Here is a 10,416-nt window from a genome sequence, read left to right on the forward strand (position 1 = left end):
TAATATGCTTAAGAGCATAATAAACCAACTCAGATAAAGAAAAAGATATTCATTTCTGTTTTTAAACCAAATAACTTTTCTATTTATGGTTTCCTCTTAACTAAAACTTAATGGTAAGAATAGGTGATGTGTGGGGCCAGACTAGTGGCATAGTGGTTAAGTACACGTGCTCTGCTTTGGTGGCCCAGAGTTTGCAGTTTCGGATCCTGGGCGCAAACCTGTACACTGCTTATCAAGCCATGCTGTGGTGGCGTCCAACATATAAAGTAGAGGAAGATGGGCACAGATGTTAGCCAAGGGCCAACTTTCCTCAGCAAAAAGAGGACGATTGGCAAAGGATGTTAGCTCAGGGCTAATCTTCCTCACCAAAAAAAAAAAAAGAGTAGGTGATGCGTGAGGTTTCTTGTAGCTCCCAAACCTTATGTTTTAACATTAAAAGAAATTTACCTTAAAACATACTATTATTCTTGATAACACAAATTAGAAAAAGGCTTGTTCCATAAATGATATATATGATAACATATTTGCTAAAGTTTTCTAACTGTATTTATTCCTGCAGGTATATACGAGGTTTCTGAGGCAGACAGAGATTTATTATTACTTACAGCAATAAGCACTCCAGTTCCCCAGACCCCAATTTCCCTCTTCTGGGGTAATGGAATGAGAATCAGATGCCATCCTATAGCTACTAGGTTCTATACTATAAATGAGAAAGCTTGATGGCTATATAGAAACACTGGTACAGCAGCCTTCCTTTCCTCTTCAGCGAGGGAGGGAGAGAAACCAGTCTCCCTAAGACAAACAAATTCTCCTTAGAAACAGAAGGGGAAAGATCCAGGTTTCTTATCCTCTGAAATGTAAATCAATATTTCCAGGGAGAAGATAAGCCAAGTGTCTCTAGAACGTCTTCATGGCTCCAGTTCTCATCCCCTTTGAAATGTGAATACATCGCTCAGACAGGTAAATCTCTACCAATGGTCTGTCACGATTTCCTTACCCTTTAGCTTCAAAATCTCCTAACGACCCAGCTCTCAAATTTCTGTTCTCAGAAAGTCCTACTCTTGCAGAAACATAAAAATGTTTACTTTCTGACATTATTAAACTATATTTTCAAGCTCGAATTACTTTTAGAGCTCACTATTCCTCTCGATCGATGGTTCTCAGTGTTGGTCCCTTGACCTGCAGCATCAGTACCTGCTGGGAACTTGTTAGAAACACACATTCTTGGACCCCACCCTGACATTCTGAATCAGAAACTCTCTGGATTGGTTCCAGCAATCTGTTTTTTTCCAAAGCCTCGTGATTTTGACAGACATTCAAGTTTGATAATCATTGCTTTAGATAAATAATTAATGGTATTGATATGTCAGAATGACTTTCCCTCCCAGTTTTTTTTATTGTGGTGATACACACATAACATAAAATTTACCATCTTAACCATTTTCAAGTGTCCAATTCAGTAGTATTAAATACAGTCATATTGTTATGCAACCATCATCACCATCCATCTCCTGAACTCTTTTCATCTTTAAAGTCTAGAACTCTATACCTTTTAAATAATAATTCTTCTTTTTCCTCTCTCCCTAGCCTTTGGCAACCACCATTCTACTTTCTGTCTCTCTAATTATGACTACTTTGAGTACCTCATATAAGTGGAATCATACAGTATTTGTTTGGTTGTGAATGACTTATTTCCCCTAGCATAATACTCTCAAGGTTCATCCATGTTGCAGTGTATGTCAGAATTCTCTTCCTTTTTAAGGCTGAATAATATTCCATTGTATGTATGTGTCACATTTTGCTTATCCATTCATCCTCTGATGGACATTTGGATTGCTTCCATGTTTTAGCTATTGTGAATAATGCTGCTATGAACATAGGAGTACAAATATCTCTTCAAGATCATGTTTTCAATTCTTCTGGGTGTATATCTAAAAGTGGAATTGCTGGATCATATGATAATTCTATTTATAATTTTTTGAGAAACTGCCATACTGTTTTCCACAGTGATTATGTTATTTTTCATTCCCACCAACAGTGCACAAGGGTTCTCTTTTCTCCACATGCTTGCCAACCTTGCTGTTTCCTCTCTCTTCTTCTTTTTTTATAGTAAATATCATAGTGGATGTGAGGTGGTATCTCATTGTGGTTTTTATTTGCATTTCCCTAATGATTATTGATGTTGAGCAACTTTTCATGTGCTCATAGGCCGTTTATAAATCTTCTGTGGAGAAATGTCTATTCAAGTCCTTTGCCCATTTTTGAATTAGTTGCTTGGTTTTTTTGTTTTAGGAGTTCTGTATATATTCTGGATATTAATCTCTTGTCAGATGTATGATTTGCAAATGTTTTCTCCCATTCTGTGAGTTGTCTTTTTACTCTGTTGATAGTGTCTTTTGATATGCAATTTTTAAAAATTTTTCATGAATTCCAATTTGTATGTTTTTTCTACTGCCTGGACCTTTGGTATCATACCCAATACATCATTGCCAAAGTCAATGTTGTGAAGCTTTTGCCCTATGTTTTCCTCTAAGAGTTTTGTAGTTTTAAGTCTTACATTTAGGTCTTTGATCCATTTGAGTTAACTTTTGCATGTGATATTAGGTAAAGGTACAATTTCATTTTTTGGTATATGGATGTCCAGTCTTCTCAGCACCATTTGTTGAAAAGGCTATCCTTTCCTCACTGAATGGTCTTGCCACACTTGTCAAAAATCATATGACCTTATATGTGAAGGTTTATTTCTGGGCTCTCTATTCTTTTCCATTTGTCTATTTGTCTTTCTTTATGTTACTATCACACTGTTTTGATTACCATAGCTTTGTAGTAACTATTGAAATAAGTAAGTGTTAGGCCTCCAAATTTTGTTCTTTTTCAAGATTGTTTTGGCTATTTGGGATCCCTTGATATTTCATATGAATTTTAGGATGGATTTTTATATTTCTGCAAAAAAGTGTCACTGGGATTTTGGAATATAGATATGATTTATGCTTCGATAACATTGTATTGATTCTTCAGCATTGAATCTGTAGATTCCTTTGAGTAGTATTGATATCTTAACAATATTAAGCATTCCAATTCATAAACAAGGGATGTGTTTCCATTTTTTTATGTCGTCTTTAATTTCTTTCAGCAACGTTTTGTAGTTTTCATTGTAAAAGTCTTTCACCTCCTTGGTATAGTCAATTCCTAAATATTTTATTCTTTTTGTTGTTATTGTAAATGGAGTTTTTTTCTTAATTTCCTTTTTGTATTTTTCATTTTTAGCGTAATAGAAATGCAACTGATTTTTGTGTGTTGACTTTGTATTCTGCTACTTTGCTGAATTTGTTTATTAGTTCTAAGGGGTTGACTTTTAAATATTGCAACTAGTGTTAATTTATTTCCCTTGCAAGAATGTAAGTGCTACCATAATAAAAAACACATAGTACTTGGTTGGTGTGACAAAAAAGACAGTCATGAAATAAATACGTGGGACACCAAAATAATCTGGCACTAGCTGTGTGGTGAAGACAAAATATTCAGAGTGGATCTTACAAAGATGAGATTTGAGCTAGACCTGGAAGGAAAGCTAGATCAAATTGTTGGAATGGTAAGTTAAATTTAATATGAAAACATGTATCATGACTTCCTACTGAATATTGACCTCATATGACCAATATTTCTATTTCCCTGAGATAAAGATAAAAGGAAATTGTGTCACATATCATAAAGTGAAATTTAACTCAGTTAATTTATTTAGAATGAGGAGTTGTACTCTAGAATTTGGGAAAGGAATATATGGACTTGTCTCTTCTGAGGATTTTTTAAAATAATATATACTTGTGCTGAAGATGTTTTAGATAGAGATTTGGGTTTATTATAGAAATGATTTATGCTTGGATAACATTGTTGATGATTCTTCAACAGTGAAGATTTTATTACCAAATGTGGCATTGACTAATCCAATATTTAAGCATCTTATATGTGCTTCACACTCTAGCTTACACATCCACAGGTTGGATATTGTAAGTTTTATATAATGGCAGAAAGCTTTCATTATAGAATCATAGATTAAAATTGCTTCATCACACACAACATTTGAAGTTCAAGTTGGTACATTATGCAATGTTCCTTATCCTGATATTTTTCAGTGTTTGCCCCAAAATGACCATTATGCATTCCTAATTCAGGTGCTTAAAGAAATAAAATTTATTTCAATGAGATAATGAGCTATCATAGATTTTAGGATCGTTCCATTCTACATTTTATGAAAATTGTGAAGATGAAGTTTAAAATTCCATTAGTAGTTTCCTGGAACATACGATTTCTAAATTGAAAAATAAAATCCTTGCAAATATTTACCGTAGTAATATTTCCTGTATACAAAATGAGTTATTTAATGATACCATATAGATGAAGAGATTTAATTATCTTTTGGAATAATTTGTGTCCCTACCTAAGTTTTGATATTTTGGCCTCCAATTTATTTCCAGTTTAGTAAAGATGGAGAGAACAATTACAGACAAAATTGTCCATAGAGACTAAATTATCTGTTAATTCTATTATATCATGTTCTTTCCTATCCATATGTCTTGACAAGCTAAGCCCGAGTTGCATTTTATAGTACCTACAGATGTATTTAAATTGGTAGTCTCAACACTGGCAGCAACTATTTTAAAATCCATTATAAAAGAAAGTCCTGACCAGGGAAACTGTCAGGAAAATAGATAATTTAACTTAGCTGGGAAAAAAAGCTCAGAACTCACAAAAGTTTGTGCTTTTGTCTGTGTCTCGGGTAGAACTTGACTTAATTTAAGAGCATACACAGAATGGGGTAACATAGAGCTGAAGTATATTTTATTTGTCTAGGACAAACTGTACAGGAATTACTTCACCTTTGTATTTTACTACTTTTACACATCACAGTCTAATAAGTTTTTTGTTTGTTTTTTATTTCTGTAAGGCACAATGAAACCTAATTTAAAAAATGAGCAGGAATGATCTATTTCATTCTCTATGCCCTCTGTAGACAGCTCAAAGGCTCAGTGGCTGTCTGTAGACAAGGGATATCTGGACTTTGTTACCATATTAATAACAATTTTGCATGCAGTCAACAGGATGGGCTGCATGTCAGTTGCCTTGACAGATCACTCACCATGATTACTTAATCCTTGAGTTACTGAATATGATAGATTCTACTTATTCTTAATTATTTTTAGGCATGAAACAAATTTACTTGGGAATTATACTCATTTTTTTAGGCCACAGAGTAGTATGTAGGCACTGTACTTGTAACTAGAAATTTAGTCTCGCGTTAAAAGCAAAAGGCTTTATTAGTTTCTTCAACTTCAACTAATATAGTACTTCTACTATATTTTCAAAAGTATAATTATGAATGATAATGCCACCAGCAATATAATAAGAATAAAAATGGTTGAATTCATTCAAATAATTTATATTTAAGGAAACAGATATTTATTATTTGCCAATTAATAAAAACTAACCAGTTATTTTAAAAATAAATTCAGCACGATGGGCTGAATTCTTTTGTGCTCATCTCAAGGATTCAGCATAAGTCTTCTTCAGCAGTTTGACATTTATTTTCAAAGGGGAGGAAATAGAATTATAAATATTTTACATAAATCTACTTTTACTTTCAGAACACTAAATTTGCAGAATCTGTGAAAATATAATATACTCTGAATAACACCAGACCTTCCTGAAATAGCACATGCTGGGTGATTAAACTCTCTTTTCTAAAAATGAATTTATTTCTGCTAAATTTTAGAAAAATTAAGAAATGTAGAAAAATGGAGAAATACTATAAAGTAATTTGAAATCTACTTCCCTTGGGAATTTTGAACTAAGTCATATTATATTGCTGAGGCTCTTTGTGAGTCCAATGGTTTTAATTCAGAGGTTAGCAATTTTTTTATGTGAAAGAGAAATACTGATTTTCTTAGGATTTGTAGGTCATAGAGCCTCTGATGTTTGAAGTTTCACTTAGGGACAGGGCCTTGGAGCTACTTGTTAGTGCCCTTCGGTCCATTGTGACTCCTAGCGACCCTGTGTACAGCAGAATGGAACACTGCCCAGTCTTTTTGTGCCATCCTCTCACCTTCCTGCACCATATCAGACAATGCTCCACTGCTATTCAGAGGGTTTTCATGGCCAATTTTTTCAGAAGTGGGTGGCCTGGTCCTTCTTCCTAGTGTGTCTTAGTCTGGAAGCTCTGCTGAAGCCTGTCCACCATGAGTGACCTTGCTGGCCTTTGAAATACAGGTGGCATAGCTTTCAGCATCACAGCTACAGGCAGCCACCACATTACGACCACCAACAGACGGGTGATGTGGCTCCCTGACTGAGAAATGAACCTGGGATATGGTGGTGAGAACACCAAATCTTAATCACTATACCACCAAGGTTGGCTCTTGGAGCTACTTTTTCTATAATTTTTGCTGATATCACCCTATTTGACTAGGCCTAATTTGAATCACACAGTTTGGGAAGAAGACCCCTTAGCTGGCTAACAAAAATGTCAACAGTAAGCACTTCTGATGCATACCAACGTGAGATGGTTGTTTCAGGGGGAATACACCCCAAACACTTGTGTAATTATTTGGGTTGCAAGCTGAAGCGGCTGCTCTTTTAAAACATCATTTTAACTGAAAGAATGACGTACACTCAAATTATGGTATTCAGTCTTGGGTATTTGATGGATATTTCAGAAATGAGTGAAGGGAGCACTGTGTTTGTGGCCAAATGTAAAGGTTGAGATTTTAAGTGAAACTTAAATTCATGGGAAACTCATATCTGCCACCATAAGCTTGATAGGTCCCCAATGAATAAATACTTTCCTGATGAGATCTATGCTTATATTAACAAGTACAGTTGTTTGATATTTTATGAAATGTGTTAACATTTGGATAACTCAGTGAAGAAATATTTTCTAAATGACCAATGTGTGGTGTTGCAAAATCATGCATGGGTAAAAACTCCATACAATGTGCAACATAGACCAATGAATCTTAATATAACAGACAAGGAAAATTTACTTGTATGGTTCTGAATTCCACATTGCAACTGTCTTTTAAGGAACTACCACTTGTCAAGTTTTGGTGTAGTAGCAAAGAAGAACATTCATAGTTATCTGAAATGGTTATGAAAATACTCCTCCCTTTTCCAATTATATGTCTGTGTGAGACAGGATTTTCCTCATATACATCAACCAAAATAACACATCACAATTGATTGAATGCAGAAGCAGATGTGAGAATCCTGCTTTCCTCTATTGAACCAGATAATAAACAGATTTGCAGAAATGTTAAAAATGACACACTTCTTACTAGATTTTGATTTGGGAAAATACAGTTATTTTCATAAAAATATCATTTATATTAATATGTAATAAATTTTTTTATTCTTAAATGAATTAACTATTGCTTTTATAATTTCTTAGTTTTAATTCCTAAATTGGCAAGTATCAATACATAAAACTCATACAAACACAAATTCTTTAGAGTCCTTAATATTTTTGAAGAGCAGATATTCTAAGATGGAAGGTTTAGGAACTGTTGCTTTAACAGATCCTTTACTTCCCTGGTTTTGCTCACTGTGGCATCAACATCTTAAATCCAAAAGGCAGATATCTAAGATAATAATAAACAAACTTGTGAAAAACTAAAATTTTTACACATATGTTTCATTCTATGCAAATATATGTGTAATTAATTTTAAGGGGAATACAATGTTTTCTGAAATTGTACTTTGGTTTCCTTTCATTAAGAAATTGATAAACTCTTAATCAATATAGATATGGGAATAGCCCAGGTCCACTCTGACCCTCTTCTATGAGTGGGATATTGTCCTGACTCATAGTATCTTTATCTTTCAGGGTAAGTATGACTGTTTCTTTGCTTTTTGGTTAGTGTTTGATCAAGGTGTCATCTTAAAATGTCACATTTACTGAATGATGTGGAGGTCGACGAGCCTGTTCACATGTTTTGTCAGTGGCTGGCTGTGACGTGGTCTTGCTCTCTTCAGGTAAGAGCTTTGCTTTGATCAGGTTCGAAGTGCTCTCAGGCACTTTTTCTCTCAACATTCTTCCACCAACCTCAGCAAATAAAGGGAGTTATGTATGGGAGGCCATGTGGTGCATCGGCGTGTTTATTTCCTTTCGTTGGGGAGGTTTCTGTACATAATACAGTGAAATGAAGACAAATTTCTCATTGCAAGGAAGATGCGTGGATGAAACATGGATGCCATTGTGCTTCCTGTGCACTCATTAGTCACATTTAATCAAAAACAACTACGGGTGTCACTGTTGAATCACTTCATGGTGATCACCATGTGGTTTCTACGTGTAAAACTATGGATTCAGCGTAACAGTTTTAAAAGCATGTTGACATTGAAAAAGAAAAACTATGGTAAGCTGCAATTAAAATTTTATAGAAAAATCATTGCCAATGCTAAAAATAAAACCATCTCCCCAATTCTTGAAGGAAAGAAAGAGAGAAAGAAGGGAAAGAAAGAAGGAAGGGAAAGAAAGGAAATGAAAATAAAATTTTTGCTTTCACTTTTCACATGAGGCCTGTCTTGGTCAACCTGTGGTTGGTGGCAAACCTTTTTGGTGGCAAAACAGATTGGTCCTTTTATTACTAGCTCTTTATTTTGTCTCAAATGGCATAATCTATACCTAATAGAAATGTGTCCATTTAAAGACAACCTATCATGCATTCTCCAAGAGGCTTTTGCCTTTTGTCACATACATTGTTTCCTTTGTCTCTAAGATCAAAACAATGTAGGAAACTGATCTTAGTAATACTTAAGAATTATAAACTTGCTAGTCAAAAATGATACCAGCAAGCAGATTTTAGTGAAACAATGCTGACATCCAGTGACTGCTTAAGCTAATGCAAAATTTTGTAAACAAACTTAAGATATGAGAGAGAGTGTTGTTTTATTTAAAGGTCTAGTCAAAGTGAAATACTGTTATCTGCCTGACTGATCAATGTGTCTAGGTCAGAATCTAGAAAACACCTAGCATAGTCAATGTTTCTGAAGTCTGGGGATTATCAATGCCTGTGATTCAATAAATGCCTATAAAATAATTGATGTTCAAGTTAATGTGCCTACTGCATATGATGTATTTAGACTTTCCTAATGTGGAAGTGGTGTTATAAAGATACATTAGGAATTCATTTTATGAAAATGCACGCTATCCCCCTCTGAAAGAGATACTAAGATTTTTATCATTACTGTTATAATATATATGTATATATCAATTAATATATTTTATCAGTAAAATCATATACAACTTTTTAAAATAGTTGCTTTATGTATTGAATATAGATTTATTCCTGCCAAATTAAATGTAAAAGCTATACTAGCAAATATACTAACAAATATATTAAATCAATAATAAATTTTAAAAATATTCAGTTCTGGTGTATCCACTTCTCATAACTCACTTAGAGCTAACATAATTCTTTTAAATACTTTTCTAATAGCAAACCAATGGTACCTACACTTAGATGCAAATTTGTGTTGGTTTTTATCCTTCATTTCTTTTTATGGGTACCAAAACACAACTTCTCTGGGTCTTCTCATTGGTTGGTTAAATATATAAAATGCTTTTTAATTGCAACTCTTGCATTCCTAGTCAATTAATGCTTTTTGTACACCTATTATATGCCAGGAGATGCATAGAGTACCCATAAAGAACCTTGGCATTAATATTAGAAGTCTATACTTCCTTACCTTTTACCATGCAATTAAACAAAATTATTCCTTATATTTTTCTACTGCTCTTCTTCCAGGTTGATGGTTAGAAATCATTAAAGTAATCCTGATAACTGTTCTTAGGATGTCAACTCTTATTAGACAGAGATGGGCTTCTTTCAATATTTTATCCACAACAATATCATTATTTCTGATTTTAAAGATTTATGCTTTTACATTCAACATTACTACAGATAAATACTTTTATCATTCAACTATCAATACTGACATTCACATTTTTGGGGTGTGTATATATATTATAATGCATATATTTATGTGCATATATATATAAATGTATAGAAAAATCCATGTATTCCTTTTTTATTAAGAGCTTTTAAAAAACAGGAATGAGTATTTAATTTTATCTAATTCTTGATGCATCCAGGAAGGTGATAATATGGAATTTATTCCTTGGCATTGTTATGATTAATCTTATTATTAATAGATTTTCTACTATTGAATCCTACTTGCATACATAAGTTAGTTTACTTAGCTAGTTTTTCACTTAGAAAGCCCAAAAGAATGCATACAAGTGAGTAGCTAAAGAAATGGCCTAGAAAGTGTGGCAATTTCTTAGAAAGCAGAACAAGATGGATTTGTAATAGGTGGTAGCCTGGCCCAGACTTTAGGTAGACTATCTGGTATGCTCTGTGC

The sequence above is a fragment of the Ceratotherium simum genome, chromosome 11 (genome assembly GCF_057802395.1).
Source record: "Ceratotherium simum simum isolate JZ-2026a chromosome 11, ASM5780239v1, whole genome shotgun sequence".
NCBI lineage: Eukaryota > Metazoa > Chordata > Mammalia > Perissodactyla > Rhinocerotidae > Ceratotherium > Ceratotherium simum.